Below are 26,433 nucleotides of genomic sequence, written 5' to 3'. Positions count from 1 at the left end.
AGTGGTCTTGGTTCACCTAGGGTAGAAAGAATAATTACCCAAAATCTTCCTTCTGGACTTATAGCGATTGAAGAACTTGCTACTCTGGAAGAAGAAGGTATCCCTATCCCTGAAAATCAACCTGTTATAGAACTTAGGGAGCGTGAATCAATTTTTTACAGTCCACCTAGGAGCATTGCTTGGTATCTTTCCTTGACCAATTTTTTGGAAAACCCGGGACTAAGTTTTTCACCACCTCGTATTCCTTTTCACCCAACACCTAGGGGTTACTATCCTCCGTTAAATATGTCAAGACATTCGTCCATGTTTTCTCAATCTCCATAAACCTTTTTATATGGCGGTCCTTCTATTCCCTCTAGGTATCAGTCACTTACTGGTACTTTTTCGGGAGCATCTCCTCAACCTATTGAATAAGGGTTATTAACTGGAAATAATGGAACTAAGCTGTTGAGTGTAGAAGATATTCTTATGATGTCAGGTACTATTCCTAATCCTCAACCTCAAGGTGACCAGTTACCGCCTGGGGGGCAGCCTCAAAGTCCTCAATTATTGCCTGGGGGGCAACCTCAAGGTACCCAATTTACACCTCGGGGGAAACCTCAAGGACAGTACATACCTACGGGATAGTACGTTCCTCAAGGTCAACCCCAGACTCAATATGTACCTCAAGGTCAACCCCAGTATCAATATGTACCTCAAGGTCAACCCCAATATCAGTACGTGCCTCAAGGTTATCAACCTCAAGGTCAGTACCCAACCCAAGGTTTCCAACCACCTTCCGGTCAATCATCTTTTCAAGGAGTTGGAAATGTACCGTTGAATTATCAAACCTACCCTCAACCCGGTTATGGTCCTCAATATTCTCAACCTGTTATGGGTCCGTACCTCGGAATGAGCTTAGTGTGGGATCCATCTCAATCTCAACAGGTCTTGCAACTGAATGTACAGTTGTCATCTCAAACTAGACAACCCTTGGTTTCTGGTTCACCCCAGCAGCCTGTCCAGTCTACTATTCAAACTTCTGCACCTTCTGTAGTTTCTCAGTCTGGGCCTAGTACGCCTCGTACTCCGCCTCAAATGACTGCTGCAACTGCTGCAACATCTGTTCAATCTACCCAACCTACTTCTGGAGTATCGACAGCTCTGGTTTCTACTATTCCTATATCAACTCCTCATACATCTTTACCTCAGTCTGGATCCACAATTCAGACTTCGGTTTAAATTCCTGTAGGACAACCTGGTCCAAGTACAGTTGTCACAAGTCAACCTCAATTTACTTATCAACCGTACCAGGGACAGTACCAATTCGGTCCTGCTATGCAGCAGCCAGTCTATCAGTATCAACCATACCCTGGGTATACATATCAACCGTACCCTGGGTATACATATCAACAACCTCAACAACCCTAGTACAGTCCAGTTAATCCTGGTTTTCCGGGAGGATATAATATCCCAAATACAATTCCAATTCCTAGTTATCCTAGATATCCTTCTCCTGGGGCTGGTCTCATGACCCAGGGTTTCAAGGACCCTAATCGTCAGTTACCGTTCATCGCAACTTTGGACTTGCCTGACTTGTCGCGCCTTACGAACGATCCAATTAACTATCTTCCGTTTTGGCCGCCAATGCCGAATAAGTTGCCTAGTGATATTCCTAAGTTTGAAGGAAAATGAGGAGAGGACCCGTCAAACCATGTGATGACTTATCACCTCTGGTGTGCGTCTAATTCCATTTCAGATGATTCAATCCATTTAAGGCTTTTCCAGTGCACTCTAATTGGTCTTACGGCCAAGTGGTAGATTGAGTTACCGCGAGCCACTTTTTATAACTTTAGTCAGTTAGCTACTTCATTTTTAACTCATTTTCAGTTGCCAGTCAGATATGACAATGGCACGGAATTATTAACCTCATTAAAGCAGTCAATGTCCACTTACATTTCAGATCACATTCATAAATGGAGACGTCGATGGCGTTTAGTGAAAGTTTTTATCCCAGATCAGATCTTAGCTGAATGGTTTGTAAAATCTTTTTTACCGAAAATCACTGAGGATGTAGCTAAGGCCGGAGTCGTTACTGAAGAGCAAGTAATTGCTCAAGCTCAGTACCTTAACTTAGTTTATACGCAGTCAGTATGTTACATGAGAAAATCCCCGATCTTCCTAAACAAAATAAAATAACTGCAGCTCCTTCAGGGTCTCATGCCGCTGATGGTATGATTGGTATGGTTAATACCAAAAGTAAGAAGAAATCTTCCAAGAATTCTTCTCCTATCATAACTTTACCAGATTCCCTGACAGGATATTCTTCCACGGAAATTTCCGCCGATATACATGTTGTAGAGTCATCTACAGCCAAATCAAAATCCGGTGGTAAGAAGAAAGGGAAGAAGAAAAATAAAACAGACAAAAATTCGAAAGACAGAAAAAGCGGAATCAAATGATGAGAAATGCAAACCTCGTTATCCTTGTCTCATTTGTGATGAAGAGCATTTTACAAGAGACTTCCCTCATCGTGCAAAGGTTGCAAAAATTGTCAAAGGTTCCCAAACGCCTGCTGTTTTGAAGGATCCTTTTCCTAGTCAAGACAGTAAGATGATAGGTTCTTCCTCAAATGCCTCAGAAGAACCCATAATGATGATGTCCCATGTTAGGATTGCGACTCGATCGCATGATTATGGAAGTAAAAGTCCTGTTAATGGTAAAGAAGTAGAATCTTCTCATTCGAACCCATCAACTTCAACTCCCGGTTCTGATCCACTACAGATCGAGAAACGTAACCCAGACTTAGTAATCAAACCGCCCGCCAAGGGTATACTTCGAAAGTCAGCTTTCAATCCACATGCGAGAGCAGCTCAGAACTATAACATTATTGAAGATTTGGTTGTTTCACCTTCAGCAATGTCGGCTTTGGAAGTGCTGCAATCATGTCCAGTACAACGTAAATTACTATTGTCAGCTATAGGAGCTGTTGACGTTCAGGACTCGAACCTTATAATTTTCGATCTAGAAAATAGTACACCGCGCTTACCTCATCAAATGGCTTTCCAAATCCCAGTGTTAGTCAAAAACAGACCTTGTTATAGGACTGTGATTGATGAGGGAGCCTCAACGTGTATTATGTCGATACAGTGTTGGAGATCGCTTGGTTCTCCCATGCTAAATCAATCCCCGATGATTCTAAAGGCCTTTGATGGCCGTGGGTTTCATCCTTTTGGCATTCTATAGGATTTACCTATAGGGGTTGAAGGCAAAACTGTTAATCTAGATGTGGAGGTGGTTGATGCCCCTCTAGATTACAACCTTCTCTTGGGTCGTAGTTGGTCTTACGCTATGACAACTGTCGTTTCATCGGTCTTTAGGCTTATAAAGTTCCCTCATAATGGAAAGATCGTAACTATAGACTAGCTGACTTACTTTTCATCCAACCCAGCCTCTTCTGAAAGCATTCAGCATGTCGACAAAACAGCTATCCCATATAAGGATGTTGGAGTAGGACTAGTTAAAGATTCTGGTTTACTAGGAACTTTTCCTTTTCCTCCTATCAACGCATCGTCTTCTACTGCAACCATTCATATGATTTCATCAGACACTATTGTTTATGATGATCCTTGGATCATACCTTCTGAATATGAGATAGACTCATTTGGTGATGTTATGCCTTTGAGTCCATATGAAATTGCGTATTAGACCGTGCAGTCGTTTTCCGACCCATCTTCAACCAAAATTGACTTAATGAATGTGGTCCATGAGGAATCATTTTCAACATCAAACTTGGATTCAACAACATTTTTCGAACTTGTTCACACTGATGAGCAAATTCGTGAAATCTTATGTGTCGATGATTTACCATGGGAAGATCTTCATCATAGATCTTCGTTTTTACCCGAGAGTGATCGTTTTGAAAATGATTTTTCATCTATTTTTACGATTGAATATGTCAAGGAACCTCAGAATCCAATGAAAAATCCTGATTCAGAGTTAAATTTGGGAAACATTCTCGAACTATTCCTATTGATATTTCGGTTAAGCCTGGAATGGTTGAAAACATTCATATAGGTGCCTCTTGTACGAAAGATGAAATTCAAATATATAAGGCCCTATTTCAAAAATTCTGCAACATGTTTGCCTGTTCATATGAGGAAATGCCAGGAATTGACCAAGCAATTGTTGTTCATGAAATCAAAACTTACCCGGATGCTAAACCCGTCTGGCAACATTTGCGTCAGATCCACCCGCGAAAAGCTGCTGCTATTAAAGCAGAAGTTGAAAAATTACTCAAAGCAGGTTTCATTTATCTGATTCCGTTAACGGATTGGGTATTGAATATTGTTCCTGTTAACAAAAAGCAAGGGACAATAAGAATATGTATCGATTATAGGGACATTAATCGAACCTGTCCAAAAGACAATTACCCAACTCCCTATATCGATCAAATCATTGATGATTGTGCCGGCAGTGAAATATTCTCCTTCATGGATGGTTTTTACGGATACAATCAAATCAATATTCTACCTGCTGATCAACCAAAAACGGCTTTCATTTGTCCATGGGGGACATTTGCTTATTGCAAATTACCTTTTGGGCTTAAGAACGTTGGGGCAACTTTTCAAAGGGCCATGTCTTACGCATTTCATGATATCAAGCACATTGTGCAACCCTATCTTGATGATTTACCTGCTCATTCATTACATCGAGCTGATCATCTCATCCATTTACGAGCAATCTTTATGAGGTGTAGGCATTATCGAATTAGGTTGAATCCACACAAGTGTGTTTTCTGTACAGAAATGGGTCGGTTACTGGGGTTTGTTGTTTTGAAAGCTGACATTCGCGTCGATCCCTCGAAGGTTGAAGCTATTGTCAAATTGCCTCCTCCTTCGAGTCTTCGCCAACTCCAAAGTTTGCAGGGGAAAGCAAACTTGTTATGTCGATTCATTCCTAACTACGCCAATATCACAAAGGGTTTTACCTGGTTGTTGAAACATAATACTCCATTCTTTTGGGATGAGATAGCTGAGAAATCTTTTGATGCACTAAAACGAGCGTTGACCCATGCATCGTTATTGCATCCTCTCAACTACAACTAGGACTACTTCTTGTATCTCGTCGCCTTCCATTCCACCATCGGAATGGTGTTAGTTCGAGAAGATGAATTCGGTACTGAACATGTGATATATTAACTTAGTCGAACTTTAAATCCAACTGAGCTAAAATACTCACATGTGGAGAAATTGGAATTGGCAGCTATTCAAGCTGTCCAACGTTTTTGTCATTACATTTTACTACGTAAAACTATAGTAATTTCTAATTGCAACCCTATGATCTATATTTTGACCAAACAATTGCTAGGGGGCAAGTACTCCAAATGGATTGTCATCCTGCAGGAGTTCGACTTGGAATTTGAAAAGTCTAAGTCGAAGAAATCTTTAGTTTTTGCGGAGTTAATGTTTGACTTCCCGCGTGCTGACACGGAAACTGTGGCAGAGGAGCCCATTGCAGACGAATCCTTGTTTCTAATCAGCACTTTAGATCCATGGTATGGAGATATCATCGTTTATCTCCAGACCCAATCCTTTCGGCTAGAAATTTCAAGGTCAGAACATCGAAAAATACGATTCCAGTCCCAACAATTAAAATTATTGGAGATACACTTTATCGTCGTGGGGCGGACTCTATTTTTCAACGTTGTTTAACTCATGAGGAAGCTGAAAGGGTTCTAAATGAATGTCACTCTAGAGCGTGTGGCGGTCATATGTCTGGGTTTGCCACAGCCCAAAAGATATTGCGCGCTGGCTATTTCTGGCCGTCTTTGTTTAAAAATTGTATTAACGCGGTCTGAAAATGCCACAACTGCCAAATTTTTGATTGAAAGATGCGCGCTCCACCTGCTCCTCTCCACTCTATAATTGCCGCCTGTCCGTTTGCAAAATGGGGTATCGATTTTATAACATGTAACCCTCACTCGGCTGGGGGGCATGCGTATATCATCCTTGCAGTAGATTATTTTACCAAGTGGGCCGAGGCGATGCCTACATTTGAGGCAGACAGCAAAACTGCTGTGATTTTCGTGTTCAATCATATAATTGCTAGGTTTGGTGTTCCACAAGTGATTATCACTGATCATGGGTGTCATTTTCGAAACATTATGATGACTGAACTTACAGGTCAACTTGGCTTGCGTCACGACAGTTCAACTCCATATTATCCACACGATAATGGTCTGGTTGAAGCCATCAACAAAGTTCTAGTCATCATGATCCGATGAATCATTGGGATTCATAGGTCGAATTGGCATAACATGCTATTTTCAGCGCTTTGGGTGTATCGAACCTCAGTAAAAACTTCAGCAGGGTTCACTCCTTTCCAACTAGTTTATGGTCTGGAAGCTGTGTTACCCATTGAATGAGAAATCCCGTCATTGCAAATGGCCATCGAGTTACTTCCAGCCACTTCTGAAGAGGAAAAATGTTTGTTATACTTGGCTCAACTAGATGAGAATTTACGTGATGCTGCATTAGCGATCGAAACTCATGAGTATTAAAGCTCAGTATGATCGAAATGTTACCCCTCGAAATTTTTGGAAGGAGACCTAGCGCTGGGAAATTCGTACCCATGTGGCATGGTCTTTATGTTGTTAAACGAAAGCTAGCAAAAGGGGCCTATGAATTGGTAGACTTTGACGGGGTCTCTTTAGGTAAACCCAGAAATGGTCTTTACCTGAAGAGGTATTATGCTTAAAATCTGGGTGTGGAGATTTTTAGTTAGGTTAGTTTTCTTTCTAGCTGGTGTGTTTTAGTTTAAAAAGTGTGCTTAGCTTAGAGAGTGTTTTTTTGTCATTATTCCTGCTTATCTTGGTTTTACTCTTGATATTGCATATGTCGACACCTCTCCAAACATACATTGGTTTTGCTGATGGTGCTTGTCGTAATACACGGAACATTTCTTCTGCAGCTTGGGTTATCTATTCGCCCTCTGACGAGTTGGTATCTATGCATGGGGTAAGCCTCGGTCAAACAACAAACAACATTTCAGAGTATAGTGCAGTGATTGAGTTATTATCTGAATCTATTTCATTTGGGATTCGGAGTTTGATAGTGAGGTTAGATTCTGAACTCATTGTATTACAGCTTAATAGAGTATATGCCATTAGAAATCCAGTGTTATTGAGATTATTTTTGAGAGTGCGTCTCTTGGAACGTGAATTTGACTATATTGAATATCAGCATATTCCAAGATATTTAAATACATTAGCAGATGCAATTGCTTCTCGAATGTTAAGTAGACATTTGCAATAATCATACAAGTAAATTTAAAAGCATTCCATAACATGTTTTACAAGATAAGCCGGTAATAGTGATATAGTATAATATAGGAGTGTGTCAAAATATACATCGTCTTCAATCATAGGTTGAAAAACACCTTATGATCGGCAAAAATGATAGTACAAAAAGCAAAAAATGTCATATGTGTCTACAACAGGCGATCATCCTATCACTGGTGATGATCTCGATAAGAAACCACTGTACGGGCCACCTTACAAAGGAACCTCCTGAAAGGTCCTGGGACCCCAATCACATAGCGCTGAAGTCTAAGAGGAATGTCATCTATGCCGGTCTCCGGAATGTCTCCTGTCAAACGCTCTAGATGGCTCTCCAATTCGGCCAAGGTCTCTGCTGATTCGTCCTGTGGGGCTGGTGCTGCTGCAGCTGGTTGTTTCCTCTCATAGGGCCAGAGAGCGGCTAGTCGCCGTGGACCTACATCTACATTTAAAACTTTTACTATCAATTTTGGGACGAGATAAAAACAAAAAAAATAAATAAATTAGAAAATGTTGAAAATGATTTTACCTGAGTCATCCCATTGCTCTTCTAGTGGAAGAGCCATGTCTGGGTCACCACGAAAATATACCCCAGTGTAAGGAAAGTCCTGAATAGAAAAAACTTGGTTTTCCAGCCAATGGAAATAATCAGGAGTGAATCGAACGACCTCTGTCCCCTCCTCAGGATGACAAGCCATAACTGCAACCCATTGCATCAGTTTGGGCTCTCGAGGAAGTCCAGCTCCAACAGTGAGGTGTTGTGGGACCAACATTGGGACCCTCTCTAGACCAAAGCTCACGACTAAAGCACCATATCCAAAGGTCTTTAGTTGTCCATTCTTGGCTCTAGTTAGTTGGCCTTTTATATTAGCCAACACAGCATCGCACCAGTTGAAGATGGTGCCTCGAAAGCAGTCAACTGCCATCCGCATCTGGGATCTAGTGGCTACATGTAGTGCTGCGCTCCCGCAGAGCCTAGTAATAGTAAACGCAATTACCTTGAGTTCAGGAAGGGATATGGTTTTGATATCTATCCCTTTTTCTCTAGTCTGGTTGTTACAAAACTCTAGCTGGAGGCTATCGACAGACTGGCCACCTGGCCTAGTCCCGAATAAAGTCAAGTGTTCACCTCTCTTAGGCAAACCAGTCAAACAATATATGTCTGCCGGCTCCATTTCGAGCTGGTGACCACCAATGAAGAAGCACTGGTCCTGTATGCTCCACCTGTCTACCAGCCACTGCAAGAAGTCCACCTGCGCCCTCATGTCAGGTATGGCCCAGAATTTGTATAAGCCGCATGCCTTCAATGCATCAATCGAAGGTTGATGATTCATCATGGAAAGATCGACATCCTCATGCTCTCGTTCTCGCCAATCAAGCATGATGTATACTCTCCATTCAACAAAAAGGCAAATTAGAATGTCTAAAAGCAAAATTTTTGGGTAAAAATTGAGAATTTTAGGTGTAAAAACCCTTGTTGCGGGGACCGCACCCTCTCTTTTAGAGACAGTGCGTGGGTCCGCACTTTTCCTTCACGACAGGTGCGGACCCCTGACTTTTTTCCCGTTACGAAAAAGTCGGGGTTCGCAGGTTACCTGTGCTGTGCCTGCGGGCCCCCGCGCGCTGGTTTCTAACCTAAGAATCCCTTAAAAAATGAAATTAAAACCTAAAAACAACTTTGAAATGGATGAAATTGAAGAGTAAGATGATGTAGATTACCTGGAGGAGACGGCGTTCGATTCCAACGGACAGATTTTCCGCAATCTTCACGGGAAGTTTCTGACCAAAAGCTCTATTTTCTCACCTAAAACTCAAATGGTAAAAATGAATTTACGAAATCCCTTTTTATAAGTTTTTTGAATAAATGAGTTTTTAATTTGTTTATGTTTCACTTTAAAGAGGTAACTTTTGCAGCATTTTTATCCATTTTAAACAGGTATGAGTAATGTTTGAGTTTTTTGTTCAGGATAACGGATGTTTTAGGCGAAATCGGTCATTTTCGACGAAAAAACATTAGATTCACCTTTAAGCTCTTTTCTGACAACTAAAACATGAAAAGATCGTCGAGTTTTTCTTTTTAAACTCATTAAAATGGAACTAAAAAGACAGTCCACTTACAGCTCTTTTTCTGACCGTAAAAACATGAAAAGATTGCTGGATTTTTGTCGTTTCAAATTCGATATTGGTTATAAAACAACGTGTCATTGATCGCTTTTTTACTTTTTCGGATCAGAGGAACTAATTACGAAAAGTACTCCTTGGTCGTAATGATCAAGCGGTTCTCTCAAGTATTATTTTATACTTTTTCAGGCTTGGGAGACACAAATTTACGAAAAAGGTCAACCATGGAGTCTTCTTAAGTTTTTTCAGACTCTCTAAAATTGAAAAACGCTGAGTTTCTCCTATACTGGACTCGTTAAAATTTAACAGTAAAGGACCTGTTCAATTACAAATAGGAACGGACCACTCCTTCTTAGGGTTCGAATTTAAACTAAGTTGGACTCATCCGAAGGATGAGCTTATAATCAAGCAAATGTTATCCTCCTCAAGCTTGTAAAAAATAAAGAGGTACTTGCCAGAAATAGTGGGGGAAAAGAGAGAAAAATGAGCCTGTTTGTCATACTTTGTAACCACTCTTGAACACGACACTTTGGTTCACCTGGGTTGGGAAATCCTTTGCCTAACAGTTGATCAAACCATATTGAAAGTCTTCAGCCCGTTTTTGGGTATTAACTTTGGGTCAATTGTCACCAAACCATCTGTTGTGTCATTATGTGTTCAAGAGGTCAGTGAAAATAAGCCATTCATCTGCAAAATATCTGTCATCCATCTTGACCATCCCTGAGTCAGTCCTTGCAACTAAATTTCTTCAAACTTGATCTATGATTTCGTGTTGTGGGCTTGCCTACGACGGAGCGCTTTCTATCGACTTCAGCTAATTATCTAGAAAGATGATCTAGAAATTGTCAGTACCTTGGGATCTGCATGCCTCAATGGCAGGTTTCTTGCCTTCGACGATAGGTTGCATCATTGACCTTCAATCAAAGGATTCCGTGACATGTTCGAAATCAACACATCTATTCACATTTCATGGATTGTACTGAGTACTTTGAGATCCATTGACATTACTGGTGGTTTCTCTCACACTTGTTAATAGTTTACATCATTGACTAGTAATCAAGTGGTTTCTACCATGTTCGACTTCAACACATTCATTCGCATGGATAGAATCGTACTATTTCGGGAAGTAGAAATGAAGACCCTAGATCTAGTTTCCACCATCCAGGCTGCGAGGAATTTTGTATTTGTTATACAGTGGACTATTCATAAACAGATGGCTGCGTCCATACTGTGTCTACATGTGTCTATACTTGTGATGTATTACAAGATCATTCCTATATCAGAGCAGTAGTTAGTTTTCTAGTCAGTTTTGATCTGAGAATGGGAATGCCTACCTCAGCGATTGTTGGGTCCCCTATAATACTAGTGATTACCCCATTACTATTGTAGTTATACCCCTTATTTATATTGTTTTGCCCCTATTACCCCCATATTGTTATTTCTGTGCCCCATAGAATCCCTCTATTGTTATTTTTGTGGCTTTATATTATTATTGTTAGGTCGGCTGGATTATATTGTGACTCCTTAGACTCCTATATATAGAAAGGAGGTTTTTTCATTTGTATCATCCAAGAATTGTTCATTTATGTAATGTAAAGGAGGTTGCCCCCTCGAAGAGGCTGAATTCTAAGGCGTTGATCTTTCTTTTCTATCTTTTCTTGAGCTGGTTTCATAACATTTGGTATCAGAGCTTTGGATTCTAGGGTTTCGCTGCTCCAAACAGGTCATCGTGGCATTTTCGCTATAAATTTTTTCTGTGACGTTTCAGAAGTCGCAAAAAAAACCCATTTGAGAAGAAATCGCGTTGAACCTTGGGTCTGAATTTCAGAGTTTTTCGCGTGATATTTTCGGAGATATGATCTGAGGAAGTTGGTCTTTTTGCAGACTCCTGAATTACATTCAAAACAGGTGACCTGGGGAAAATCGTCATAACTTTCTTTCTGAGCATCGGATTGAAATTTCGTAAGAAGGTACAGAAAGAGGACGGACTGTAGTTTTCTTTTATATATGTTTCAGAGTCAAAGGTTGAAACAGTGACACGTGGCACGTCGTACAAGTTCGCTCTACTGAACTAGTCTATAATCAAGTCACTGTGGGAGATTTCACATAACTCTTCCTTGGAGAATCCAATTTGGGTCAGACTTGTGGCATTGGAAAGAGGACACAGAGGGCTACTACAGGTCACATATTCAGAACTAGATGATCAGAAAGTACAGAGATACATCAGAGGCAATATCGAGCTCCTACAAAGTGAAAAAAGGTGTGTAGATTTTTTTAATTTTTGCTTAAGCTTGGTTTGAAAATTTATTTTGAAGGAATTCAAAGGGCATAGTAGAGAATTATTATCGGTAACTGATGCCCCGAGGAAAGAAAATGCAAACACCTAGTAAGGAACCTGAAAGCTCTAGCATGACTCATGAAGAAGAGGAAGAAATGCTACATGATATATCAAAATTACAAGAACAAGTGCAAAAATGTCACTTGCACAAAAAGCAACAGAATCTAAAATGGATGATTTAAGGAATATGTAGAAGCTAAGATGGATGGTTTAAAGAAAGGTGTAGAAGCTAAGATGGATGGCATGGAAGCTAAGGTGAATGGCATGGACGCTAAAATTGATGGCATGGATGATAAGATGGATAAGTTGCTACAAGAAATAGTCACTAATGGTGAAAGAGTAGTAAAGGAAACTCATGATGAGAACAAAAGAAATGTTAATCATGATTCCATAGACTCTAATGTTGGATCGAAGACTCACCATGTTCCAAAAATCGATATGAGGAAGTTTGATGGCAAGGATCCCGCCACATGGATATTACAGATGGAGCAATTCTTCGATCTCAATAATGTGCAAAACACACAAAAGGTACGTATGGCAACTTTATATTTGGAACCAAATCAGTTTGTATGGTATCAATGGCTTTGTTCTCGTAAACAATTTATCACTTGGGCAATTTTTACGGAAGAATTGATAGCACATTATGAGGATACAAAAAGCAACACTTTTTTTAGCCAATTGATAAGTCTCAAACAAAAGGGTTCAATAATGGAGCACATTGAGGAGTTCCAAAAATTGAACATAAGGGTAAAAGATATTCCAGAGGAGCATAGGATTGATGTGTTCATAGGGTCTTTAAAGGATAATATCCAACATGATGTGCGCCTTTGGGAACCTGATTCATTAGAGAAGGCATTCAGGTTAGCAAGAAAAATGGAAAGCAAAATTATGGCAACTAGGAAGCATACCATTCACAACTATAAAGACGGAAGTGTTGTTGCCCATAGTCTTCCACAACCTACAAGGTTGACACCACAACAATTGGAAGAAAAAAGAGCAAAAGGGCTTTGTTACAATTGTGATAGCAAATACACAAAAGGTCATAAGTGTGCTGAGAAGAAATTATTCTACATAGATTGTGAAGAGGAAGAAGAAAAGGAGCAAGAAAGGTCAAAAGAAGAGGATATATTCCAGGAACAAAGCCTAGATGAAGAACAAATAAATCCGACCATATCTTGTAATGCATTGGCGGGAATTACCACTCCTCAAACCATCAAGATAGAAGGACAAATCAAGAAGAAAAAGGTAATAGTGTTGATTGATTCAGGAAGCACCCACAATTTTATTCATTGTAGGGTAGCAAAAGAATTGAATTGCTTCCTATATCCAGCACCAGAGTGTCAAGTGATGATTGCAAATGGAGGAACAATAAATTGTTCTGGAAAGTGCCATAATATCAAGCTATCCATGGGAGAATATGTATTGACTAGCCCAATGCTTTCCATTCCAATGGGAGGTGCTGATGTTGTACTAGGAGTCCAATGGCTACAATCCTTGGGTACAATAGCTTTTAATTTTCAAGAACTTTTCATGAAATTTTCTGTGGAAGGAAAGGAAGTTGAATTAAGGGGTATTGCAGGGAAACCAGGAAAGATAATCAGCTCTAATGGCATGACAAAGCTTCTAAAAAAGGAGCAAAGAGGTGTAATTGCACAATTATGTTCGCTAGATGTTTCCACATTGGAATCATCTATTTCTCCAGATCTCCAAAAAGTCCTGGACAATCATTCCAAGGTATTTGAGACTCCCAAAGGTCTCCCACCTATGCGTGATCATGATCATGCTATTCATCTGATTCCAGGAAGTGTTCCTCCAAACATCAGGCCGTACAGATATCCCTATGTCCAAAAAAGTGAAATTGAACGTATGGTTGCAGAAATGCTAGAGGCTGGTATAATTCAACCGAGTCAAAGTTCTTTCTCAGCTCCAGTAGTATTGGTGCACAAGAAGGATGGATCATGGCGCATGTGTCCAGATTATAGGGAGCTCAACAAGCTCACTATTAAAGATAAGTTCCCCATTCCTGTCATTGATGAATTACTGGATGAATTGCATGGATCAATTTACTTCACCAAGTTGGATCTTCGTTCGGGATATCATCAAATCAGAATGAAGATTGAAGACATTCCGAAAACGGCATTTAGAACTCATGAGGGTCATTATGAATTTTTGGTCATGCCTTTTGGCCTTACCAATGCACCTTCAACATTTCAAGGTTTGATGAATTCAATTTTCAAACCATTCCTTAGAAAATTTGTGTTAGTATTTTTTGATGATATACTAATCTACAACAAGTCTTGGAAGGATCATGTTGAACATGTTGACAAGGTGCTACAACTATTGGAGGAGAAACAATTATATGCAAAAAGATCCAAATGTTTCTTTGGAGTCCAGGAGGTGGAATATTTGGGTCATATTGTATCTCATGAAGGAGTTAAGGTAGACCCTAGCAAAATTAAAGCCATTAAGGAATGGAAAATCCCCACATCCATAAAGCATCTGCGAGGATTTCTTGGGTTGACAGGGTATTATCGCAAGTTTGTTAAGAATTATGGGAGAATAGCAGCACCTCTAACAACATTATTGAAGAAAGATTCATTTTCATGGACTCCGGAAGCAACAAAGGCCTTTGAACATCTTAAAGAGGCAATGTGCCAAGCACGGTCTTAGCTACACCGGACTTCACAAAAACCTTTATTGTGGAATGTGATGCTTCAGGAAATGGAATTGGTGTTGTTCTAATGCAAGATGAAAGACCCATTGCTTTTGAAAGTCGTCCAATCAAGGGAAAGTTTTTAAGCAAAGCTATTTATGAGAAGGAAATGTTGGCAATACTCCATGCACTTAAGAAATGGCGACCCTACCTAATGGGAAGACACTTCAAGGTAAAAACGGATCATGATAGCCTTAAATACTTTTTAGAACAAAGATTATCCTCTGAAGAGCAACAAAAGTGGGTCACAAAGATGTTGGGTTATGACTTTGAAATCATCTACAAAAAAGGGAAGCAAAATGTGGTGGCAGATGCACTCTCAAGAAAGGATGAGGATGTGGAAGCATTGTTGTGTGCCATTTCTATTATCCAACCAGATTGGATAAACGAAGCAAGGGAGGAATGGAAGAATGACGAAGAAGTGTGGGCACTTATTCGAAAGCTACAACAAGATTCCAGTACTTCTGATACATTTAGCTGGAAAAATGATTCGTTATGGTACAAAGATCGCTTATACCTCTGTAAGAATTCCCAGCTAAAACAAAAGATTCTTATGGAATTGCACACTTCTCCCTTAGGAGGGCACTCAGGATTTTTAAAAACTTACCACAGGGTTAAGAAGGAATTTTTTTGGGATGGCCTTAAATCAGATATTCAAAAGTTTGTGGCGGAATGTTTGGTTTGCCAACAAAATAAAGTTGAAACAATTAAGACACCGGGTCTATTACAACCTTTATCCATTCCAAGCCAACGTTGGGAGGAGGTTTCAATGGATTTTATCACAGGTTTACCCAAGTCTGAGGGAAAGAGTGTCATCATGGTGGTAGTTGACAGACTTACCAAGTATGCACACTTTTGTGCATTATCACATCCATTTAAAGCCAGTACAGTTTCTACTGCATTTATGGAAACAGTTCAAAAGCTACATGGAAACCCAAAGATTATTGTAAGTGACAGAGATCCCATTTTCACTGGAAATTTTTGGACAGAATTATTTTCTTGTCTTGGTACTCAGTTAGCTCATAGCTCATCTTATCATCCTCAATCTGATGGGCAAACTGAGATAGTAAACAAATGTTTGGAAGGATATCTTCGTTGCTTTGTATCTGATAAACAGACACAATGGGTCAAATGGTTGCCTCTGGCTGAATGGTGGTATAACACTTCCTTCCATACAGCAACAAAAATGACCCCATTTATGGCACTTTATGGGTATCAACCACCATCCATCACATCATATTTAAGAGAAAATTCTAAGGTTCAGGCAGTGGAACATCACATCGAACATCAACAACAAGTCCTCCAACTCTTAAAGGATAACCTCGTGTTGGCACAAAATAGAATGAAACAACAGGCAGATCAACATCGCAGTGAAAGAAGTTTTGATGTAGGTGATTGGGTATTCCTACGGCTACAACCATATAAGCAAATGTCCCTAAAGCAAGCTAAGAAGGATAATAAATTATCACCAAAGTATTATGGTCCGTACAAGGTGTTGCAAAAGATTGGTACTATGGCATACAAATTGGAGCTTCCTGCAGCTTCTCGATTGCACCCAGTTTTCCATGTTTCATGTTTAAAGAAGGTTATAGGCGACAAGCTCCCAATTCAAACAATATTGCCAGAACTTGACGAGGAAGGAAAAATTATATTGGAACCGGAAGCAGTCACAGAAACAAGAACTCGACAGCTACGAAATCGATCAATTTCAGAGTATCTTATCAAGTGGAAGAACTTATCCGCTGAAGATTCCACATGGGAGGATGAGAATTTTATGCAGAAGTATCCAGAACTACTCAAGCGTTGAGGACAACACTTTTTTGAAGGAGAGGGGCATGTTGGGTCCCTATAATACTAGTGATTACCCCATTACTATTGTAGTTATACCCCTTATTTATATTGTTGTGCCCCTATTACCCCATATTGTTATTTTTGTGCCCCATAGAATCCCTCTATTGTTATTTTTGTGGCTTTATATTATTATTGTTAGGTCGGCTGGATTATATTGTGACTCCTTAGACTCCTATATATAGAAAGGAGGTTTTGTCATTTGTATCATCCAAGAATTGTTCATTTATGTAATGTAAAGGAGGTTGCCCCCTCGAAGAGGCTGAATTCTAAGGCATTGATCTTTCTTTTCTATCTTTTCTTGAGCTGGTTTCATAACAGCGATGATATGATCTCATATATATATTTTGCATTGAATGTTTTTACAGGTTCCAACCGGGCTCTCCACAAGATGATCCTCGAAATGATAAAGTACTTCACTCTTCCTAGATGATAAATGAAATCCTCATCTACTACAGACTTCGCACTTTAGGGGGCAATTTGTTACACAAAATATTGTCACCATGACTATTTGAAGTCAGTATGGGTCTATCATCATTCATACTGTCCTCCTAAGCAAGTCTCAAACCTCAGCTCTTCATGTCAAGCTTTGAAAATGAGAGAAAGACCTTAAAAATCAATAATGTTCTGGTTCTGCACTTTCTCTCACTGTTACTTGCAGTCCCGCACCCCCTGTTCATATTACCTGCAGACCTGCCCGCTCTGTCTCTGAAGGAGTGGGTGCGGACCCTTGTGAAAGTCAAAAAGGTGCAAGTTTATTCTAAAAAACTCACTTTGGGTTAATTCTAGATGATTCTAGAAGGAATTTTTACGTGGATGGTTCTCTCTTAGGTGGTTCATGCATCCCAAAAGAGAAGGAGCTAATCCCTTGATGAGAGGAGATATCCCTTTGAAGGAGGGCTTTATCCCTTTGAAGGTGGACCTAGTAACTTCCCTCCATTGCACTATAAATTAAGGCATTGGGCTGGTTGCTGGGGAGGTTAGAAGCTGAACATTTTTGAGGGTAAATGCTGGTGGAATTGAGACTTCCTAGTTAAGCTTGAAAGGAGAGATCACATACCTTTTGGCTTCATTGGGAAGAGAGTGAAACTTGTCAAAGTAGAGGAGACTTCTTGTTGGACCCTGGGAGGAACTTGTACAGCATCAAGGCACAGGTTGTAAAGTTCTTCTTTGATTTGAATTAATACAATCAGATTCATTTTTCTCAACAAATTGTTTTATGTCATTTGTTTCATGAATTCCTTGATCATCATGATAAATATGCTTTATTATATTGGTTTTTCAGGTGCTATTTAATTTGTGTGCTTGTTTGTGTTTGCAGATTCTCTACAATGGAGCTCATTTGGATCAACAGAGCGAGGCTTCCACAAACTTGCATTGGACCCAAGGTAGGCCTAAAACACTTGTTTTCCTTTGTTTATAAATCACATACTTAGAGAAAGATAGATTTTGATTGGCTTGCTTGTCACTATATATCATTAGATACTAGGGAGGTTGGTCTTGTCCACAAGAACGACTCATTCCGTGTGATAATTGGAATGGCATGGTCCCTTGTTGTGCCAATGTCTTAATTTGAAACTGCATCGATTGATCTTTGAGGTATAATTCATATGATTTTCATGGCATCCTACACTGAAGTGCCTCTAGGGAGAGGCTTTCCATGGTGGCTAATTGGATCTCTTGTTCTTGCAACTTCCTCCTCATCCATGTGTTTTATGCCAACAATTGTGTTCTCATGGTGTAATCTCTATCTCTTTATTCACTCAACTCCCTGCCCATCTCTAGGAGTTTTTCTTCCATATGGCCCACATATTCTACTTTCTTTGACTTAGTAATTTGCATCCATTGATGTGTCCTTCCTCTTTCCTTTTCAATTTCAAAGAAGAGAGGGATTGCAAATTTTTTGTGGTATCACTCTACCTCCCTTAATGAACTTGTAGTAGGATCTCAGATTTGGCTATGGGCTAGGCTCTTGAAACTTTGGAAAATCTCCCTCAAATGTCTTTGGAGAAGTTGTCACCTCCTGTACCTGTGGTGTTGCTTCCTTGCATTCTTTCTGCCCATGTTTCTCTTCCTATGGCTCTTTATGTATTTCCTGTAGCACTGCCAATGTTTCATGTAGCACTATTTGGGGATCCTGTAGTAGGCCTTTTCCTTCATGTTGGAGGGTTACAAGTGCCTTGGTTTACTTGTATGATGTTGATCTGGCGACGGGTTTCCTAACATAGGTGATGGTAGCATTTGGGGTTTCTTCCAGTGATGTGACTTTCTCAACCTTCATTCACATTTGCTCTATCTCCTCATGCTTTCTTGGTTATTCTTCAATTATGATGGGGCTTTTTGTTGGCGTTTGTGGCTTCCCCTTCTTAATCCTAGTGATCCTTCTTGTTTCGAAATAGAGGGGATTCGTCCTCTACCTTTTCCTCTTGGAATTGACAGATCTGCTCAAGGCAGTCAAGGCAGCAGGTGCCTCCTTTTCAGTGGGTTTAGGAGACAATATTGGGGATATCTCCTCTTCTTCAAGTGTAGTATTTTTCTCAGGGTTGGTCTCTGCCTTCTGCTCCTCCTCTCCTTTCTTTTCTTCTTCCTCCTCTTCTTTGTGTTCTTCCTCTGTTCTGTCTACCTCTAAAACTTCTTCTCTTTCTTCCTCCTCTTCTCCTTCCTCTTCTTCTCCTTCCTCTTCCTCCTCTTCCTCTTCAACACTATAGATTGGCGTCCCACCATGTTCAAGGGCTTGAATTTCAAGGAAGGTTTCTCTGTCCATGTCCCTAAATGTGGACCATAGAACAAGAATTCTCAATTGTCTTAAGGCATTTTCCATTATTAGCTTGATGAAACCATGGTGTGCTAACTGCTGGTGTTTCCCCTCTTTCACCTTCTAGCTCATGTCTATAATGGACTGTAAAAGGAAATAGGGCACACTGAGCCTTTGTTCTATGGGGACTCTAGCTCTGAATCTCAACTCATGGAGGAGTCTAAATTGATAGCCATAGAGTACACTTAGTCTCCATTCACAAGAAATGTACTTTAGGATGTAGTAGCCCACCTCATCCCAGGGATAGGGAAGGCTCTCACTTCTGACCCCATTTTTGTCTTCAATTGGCTTTTCATCGTTTAGGAAGAGTTTTTTCTTACCAAAGGTGTTGTTGGCCTTGTCCTCCATTCTCCATTGAACCCCTAGAGGAAGTGTTGTCACTCTGTTGATCACATCAGGGTTGATGGTAATGGAAAACCCTCTCACCATAGTGGTAGCACTTGTTCTTGCTTGAGGTTTTAGTGCCATGGAAAACTCATAGGTTATGTTGTTCCTTAAGAAACCAATTTCCTGGGTATAGGGAAACTGTGCTTAAGACATTAATAAATATTATTTACTGTCACTTATTTTTCACTCAGATATATGTTGTGTCTTTAAATGAAGGACTCGGAAACTTGGTCTTTAATCCTTAGTACATGTATGACCAGAACATATCAGAATGCCATTTTCTGCTAGATATAAATGATGAACGAAGAAAGCTTGAAGGAAAGGTTAAATATAGTATGATGATATTTCACATAAACTACTATCCATCACTTAGAAGAATTATGGAAATGAGAGCTGAATCATAGACAATATGCTGCTTAAGACAGAAACTACTATCTATGACTCCGGGAGAAGTTAAAGATAATATGCTGTCTTTCACAAAAACTATTATCTATAACTTGGAAAAGAAGGGTGGAACTTCAAGTATAGGAGTTCTCTTTTAAGGAATTTTAACTTTATCTACATAATCAAATAAAGACTTGCAACTTCATTACTATACTTGAAAGAAGAAAACATAACATGACACATAACAGAGAAGGTTACAAAATTATACTGAACAACTCATGGAAACTTCTGATTCTTTCATTAATCAATGATGATATTAGGAATACAGTGACCTAGTCTCTGGGTTCTCCAAAATTCTGACAACCAACCCTTTACAATTCCCTTTTTGGGTTTTTATCTCTTCTATCAAATCAGTTTTGTAACTGATTTCTTGGAACAACTAATAAACTACTTTATAACAGTTATAAAACTATTTTCTCTTTGAAATTATTCAACTTAATTACATATACAATAATAAAAATCAAAAAATATGTAAACTGCGCCAAAATATTTGAAAGGGGTCCATATATATATGTCAAGAATGATCTAATTGACAAAAACATAAATAAACCCAAACAATCACCCTTTTCCTCCGATTCGGCTTTAATACTGATTCTTCCCTTTACCCAGCGAAACTAACGCAAACCTTTGGTAACTACGGAATTGAAAAAGAGTTAACTCCGCTTCATAAATCCATCGGATCCACCCATCCAATGTTCCATTGACTTTTCATCATAAATCGTAATCGGCACTATCAAACGTTATATCGACCCAATCCTTTATAAACTGCGGCATGACAGATGTAACGGAGTTATAAAATGTAATATATATAACATTAGGTCTGAAACCCATCACAAATCATAATCGGCGCTATCAATTGGGGTATTAACCCAAAACCTTAACAAACTATGATTAGCGGACCCACCGGAAATATAAAACATGGTATATAAAATATCGGGTCCAGATCGCTGTTGCAAATCGCAATCGGCATAAGTCATAACGTTATGCGATGATTGCAGACCTGACAGGAGATTTAAATAATATATATGAAATATCAGATCTGGCCATTGCATATCGCAATCAACGGTCCCATATATATATGTGTGTGTGTGTGTGTGTGTGTGTGTGTGCTATGTTATTGTAGACCAGCCGACACTTTACAACATAGCATATATATGTTTTCAGGTCCGACTGTTCAGTGCTTTGTGATGCATCGGACCCGATGAGACTTTTAAACACGATATATATATATTTTAGGTTTGATGTTAACACTTTAACACTTGTTTCCTTTGTAAACCCGATATATTTCTTTCTTTCTTTCTCGTTTCAATATGCACTTATATATCCATATAACCATTTATATAGTAATTTGTATAGCAACCTTGGCTACTTCAGGGCCGATTCTTTTACACTTCCTCCTTTAGTGATGTCGATATATAATAAACAAAATGTTTCATTTCTTTTAGACTTTTCCGTGGGGTAAAGAATATAAAGGGTTTCATTGAGTTTGAACTCCCGATAGTGATATAACTGAATAAACTTCAAACACAATATAAGCTACAACAGTTGGCTCCAACTGGGGATAGTGATTTTTCCACAGAAGCACTAAGAACCATAGATTAGTGCCTTATTCATTGGGCATGGAGTCATATATTGCTTCGCCAAGCTTAGCTATGTAAAATTTGTACAGTGAACCCACACTGATCTCTGCAGTGACAGGATGCTAGTACCTTGATAACAAAATATTGAGAATTGTAGATCAGTGGTCTTAGTTGGGCATGGAGTTCAAAACTGTGAAAACCCTGAAATTTGACAAACTAGAACCTAACAATCTTAAAGTCTGAAGCTTCTGCAAACTAGTTTACAAGTTCCTACATATGTACATGATTGATCTTCATCAGGTAAAATCAATCTTCCAATGGTACCAGGTTAGCATTTGGGTGCTCAATCTAGAACCATTCTACCATTGAATCTTGAAAATGCAATTCATCCTGAACAAAAAGTAAATTATGTATAAAGGAAGCTCACAAAAAAAGTTAAGAATATATCCACAAAATGATATATGTAGACTGTTGATAAATTCCTCCATGTAATCTGCCATAGGATCTTCAAAAGTATGAGAAAAAATATGTTCTTTATCAGCTCCAAAAAATAAATTTTCTATGTATGAAGGTTCCTACTCAATTAAACCTTCTGCTGGGATAATATGTTCAACAGAACGATCAGCAACATCTTTAGGAAAATGATCTATGTCACTTTCATGTCTCCACTTTTCATCTCTAAGCTTTGATTGAACATAATTTGTAATTATAGCCCTAGGAAGAACAATAAATTTTTTCACATCAATATATGACATACGATCAACTTCAAATTGATTTTTTACCTCTGATCCATGGGCATCATTGTGCTCTTCAATGCAATGGCATACAACCTCTTTATCAGCTTCCTTTTTACATGAGATAGCCTCTTTTTCTATGATAGACGGCTCAATATATTGTTGTCCAACATATCCCACTTGCTAGTTTCTTCTTGTATGTTCAACACCCAACTAATGCACTTGAAGAGCTTCATCCTGTTCCCCATTTAAACCATTTCATTATAGATAGGAGGATCATCAAATTTAACAAAATAAGAACTCTGGGGATTTATTTGCAACTTAATTATTTCTTCGTCCTCTCGACTGCTGAGCAAAAATTCTTGATGCATTCTTGAACTTTCTTTTATCTGAATACTCTCTTGATCTTCTTGGAACAGAGTCAACCCATTCTCTGCTTGGGAGATTATTGCAGAAAATTGTTTTATAACCCTCTTTTAATCATTTTGAGAACATGATAGTTGATCCGAATTAGATCCTAAACACTCTCGAAGTTTTCATGATTGTTTTAAATTATGCCAAAAAGATTCAAGTCTTAGAAATATCACATTATCAGAAGGAATCCTAGTGACAGTTGCAATTGTGGCCAGAGTGGAGAAACGAGGACCCTCGATTGAGCACACAGATCATTGGCCCATGGTAACGTGTGATGGCACCAAATTGGAAAAACTGGAGGCTAATTCGAGAAACGGGGGTAGTTTCTGATACATGATTGGCACTAAAGTGCTAATCGCGTATTGTAGGGCATCCCCCTCACTGAAGGAAAGCCCTGAAGTGCCCAGACCCAAAATGACTATGAAATGCAAAAATGTAATGCGTTCGGTTCAGTAGCAGGGGATTCCACAAACTGGCAGGATATCGGAAGGCCTCGAGGCGGTAAGTAGTTTTGGCTTAGTCCCTCTCAATGCCACACATCAAATGACACGCATTTGGCGGATGAGAGAGAAAACCACCCGTATCAGACGGGTAAACATCGGGAAACCTGTCCACCCGATATGAATGATGACCATAGGGTCTAGGGGAACTAGATCAATGGAGGAGGTACATCTCAATAAATGACCAGATTTGGCAAGGTTATGAAGCAATATTAAAGGGGATTTGAAGTCCGATGTGGATGATGAGTTTTCAAAGTAATCATATTCACAGGCGAACTTGAAGTAAATGGAAATAATGGTCGTTCAAATATGATTCAAGGAATCTGACATGCTCAGTTCGTTAGGAAACAGGTGGCCACCTCCCTATGAGGTGTTACACAGTAATGATGACAGAAAACAAAGGAATTCTAATAGATGAGAGGCAGGAGAACCAAAATGTTGGGAAGCAGAAACAAGCAGTCAGAAATCAGAATGGCTTTAAAGCCATGAACTGACAGAAGCAGAGGAAGTGAGTTAGTAGGTAGCAAGAAAGTCGAGATCAGAGAATAGAGAAAAGAAGCTGAGATGACCTGAAGGCAGCATCGAGCCAGACAGAGCCAAAGAGAGTCTGAGAGTCCGTGAACTCCATAGAAGGCTTGATACGTTCAAGTGAACTCCTCTGTGTATAGTCTGTCATGTATGAGTCTCAGATTGGGCTCATACCACTATGACCAGTAGAGGTCGAGTTTCAGTAAGGAGATTCTATGTACTCCAGAGACTTGGGGGATCCAAGTCCAATCCTACGGATGTATATCTATTTAGTGAGACTCAAATTGAGCTCACTGTTGTATAACTCTGCTTTGACAACATAATAGAGAGGCCACCACTGAAGGCTGGACCATGAGACGTAGCCCAGGAGTGTTGGGTGAACTCCTCATTAAACTTGTTGTGTTTAAATGTTTGCCTGTAATGTTTTCTCTAATTGCTTCAGAGTCTATGTATTTCACAATCTTATCTATTCATTGCATAACATAGGCACATCCATGCACGTAAGTCTATAATACCTTTAATTCTTTGTCCTGGATAAATTCCAGATCAAGTGGTATCAGAGCTAAAGGTTTATTAAGGTTAGACAAGTTTTTCCATGATTTATTTTTGAATGCTAACTAGATCAAAGCTTAAATTAGGAGAAGGAGAGTTGGTTGAAGCTAATCCAGAAATAGGAAGAGTCTATATTAGGAGGAAAATGTCGGAAGAAGAAGTTCCCCTAGAATTAGACCCTCAGTTCCTGGAAAGCTTCATAACCATGAGAGCCATGGTGGAGGAAATGTATAGAGAATTTAAGAAAAATAAAGATAAAGATTCATCAAAATGAGCAGAAGAATCTTTCTTCCATGACCATTCAAAAGGCGAAGGGAAAGAAGAAGAATTGCCCACTCCTCCTGAAAATCCTGAAAATAAAAGAAAAACATCTTTGATTAAATTAGATGTTAAATTTGATTTGCCTATTTATGATGGAGATTTGAATGCAGAGAAGCTAGATAATTGGATCAGACAGATTGATGTATATTGTAGAGTAAAGAATATTGATTTAGAGAGTAGTAAGATTCAGCTGAGCAGCCTACGCCTAGGAGGCACTGCCTTGGTATGGTAGGAAGGTAGGACACAAGCTGACTTGAGGAAATATGGTAAGATTCTTTCTGTCTGGGGTGAATTTTTTTCTACAATAAAAAAGAAATTTTATCCACTAGCATATATGCAGCAAGCCATGATGAGCTGGAAAAATATTCGCCAATTGAAAGGGCAAAGTGTAGAAGGCTACACTCAAGAATTTAGGAAAATAGCTTTGATTATAGGAATTTCTTTAAACTCACCTGAAACTTTGTTAAAGTATACAGGTGGTCTACATAGCTATTTAAAGCATACCATTCTCATGTTCAATCCCACTAGCATAGATGAGGTATCTATTCAGGCTACACGTCTAGAAGCTAGAGGCAATAATGTGAACCCAGAGGTTGGGGGATCATCCAAACCCACTACAAGCAAAAATAAGGAAAAGAGAAAACAGAAATGGAAAGAGAGGAAGAAAAATACTGTACAAAAGACCAAACCTTCGTGCACTCACTACAAGAATGATGGGCGTGATGATGAACACTGCTGGATTCTGCATCTAGAGCTAAAACCCAAGAAATTTGATGGCAAAAAGAAGAAGACTGCTGCAGCTATTCAAAAGGATTTTGGATCAGACTCAAGAGATGAAACAACCATTGCAGCCATGGGTATAAAAGGTAAGAATTCTGAAGCATCTACTAGAAATTCTACACAATCTACTAATAATGAAGAAAATGAGAGGAAAAGACATGAGATTTTTCATGTTCAAGTTATTTCCAAGCATCAAAAGATTGATACTTTGTTTGATAGTGGATCACAAGTAAATTTAGTTTCTAAAGCAATTGTAAAGAAATTGGGATTACTAACCACACCTCACAAGAAACCATATCCATTAGGTTGGTTATGTGATAAAGCACAACTACAAGTGACTAGACAATGTAAACTTAAGTTTTCTTTTGGGTCAGCATTTGTAGATGAGGTTGAGTTAGACATAATTCCTTTGGATATATGTGGAATTGTTTTAGGAAGTCCTTACTTGTATGATAGGAAAGCCATTTTCTATAGAGCTGAGAACAAGTATCTACTTGTTAAAGATGGAATCGAATATTTTGTAAGAGCTCATAAACTCAAAAATAATTATACTCTCATAAACTCAGGGTAGATGAAAAGAATTCTAAATTCATGCAAACAATTTTTACTGATGGTTGTAAAGGAAAAGAAACCTGATAAAACCAGTATATTTGAGGGCTGTAATGCTAAACAGCAAGCTGAGTTAGAAAAAGTTGTTTTGGAATATGATATACTATTTCAAGAACCTAAAAGTTTGCCGCCAAAAAAGGAAATAGTACATGATATTAATTTGCATCAAGATGCTCCATTGCCTAACATCAGAATGTACAGGTTGTTCGCTTTAGAGAATGCAGAAATCAAGAAGCAGGTACAGGAGCTACTCAAGAAAGGGTTCATAAGGCCTAGCACATCACCATGTGGGTCTCCAATTGTCTTGGTGAGAAAGAAAGATGGCTCATGGAGAATGTGCATTGATTACCAAACACTGAATAAAATAATGATCAAGAATCGTTATCCTCTTACTCGCATAGATGATTTATCAGATCAGTTGAAAGAAGCTG

This window comes from Pinus tabuliformis, chromosome Q (assembly GCF_031772625.1).
Source record: "Pinus tabuliformis cultivar Carrire ecotype Pingquan chromosome Q, CPIR1, whole genome shotgun sequence".
Taxonomy (NCBI): Eukaryota; Viridiplantae; Streptophyta; class Pinopsida; order Pinales; family Pinaceae; genus Pinus; species Pinus tabuliformis.
The sequence above is the reverse complement of the archived record's forward strand: the minus strand, read 5'-3'. Positions refer to the sequence as shown.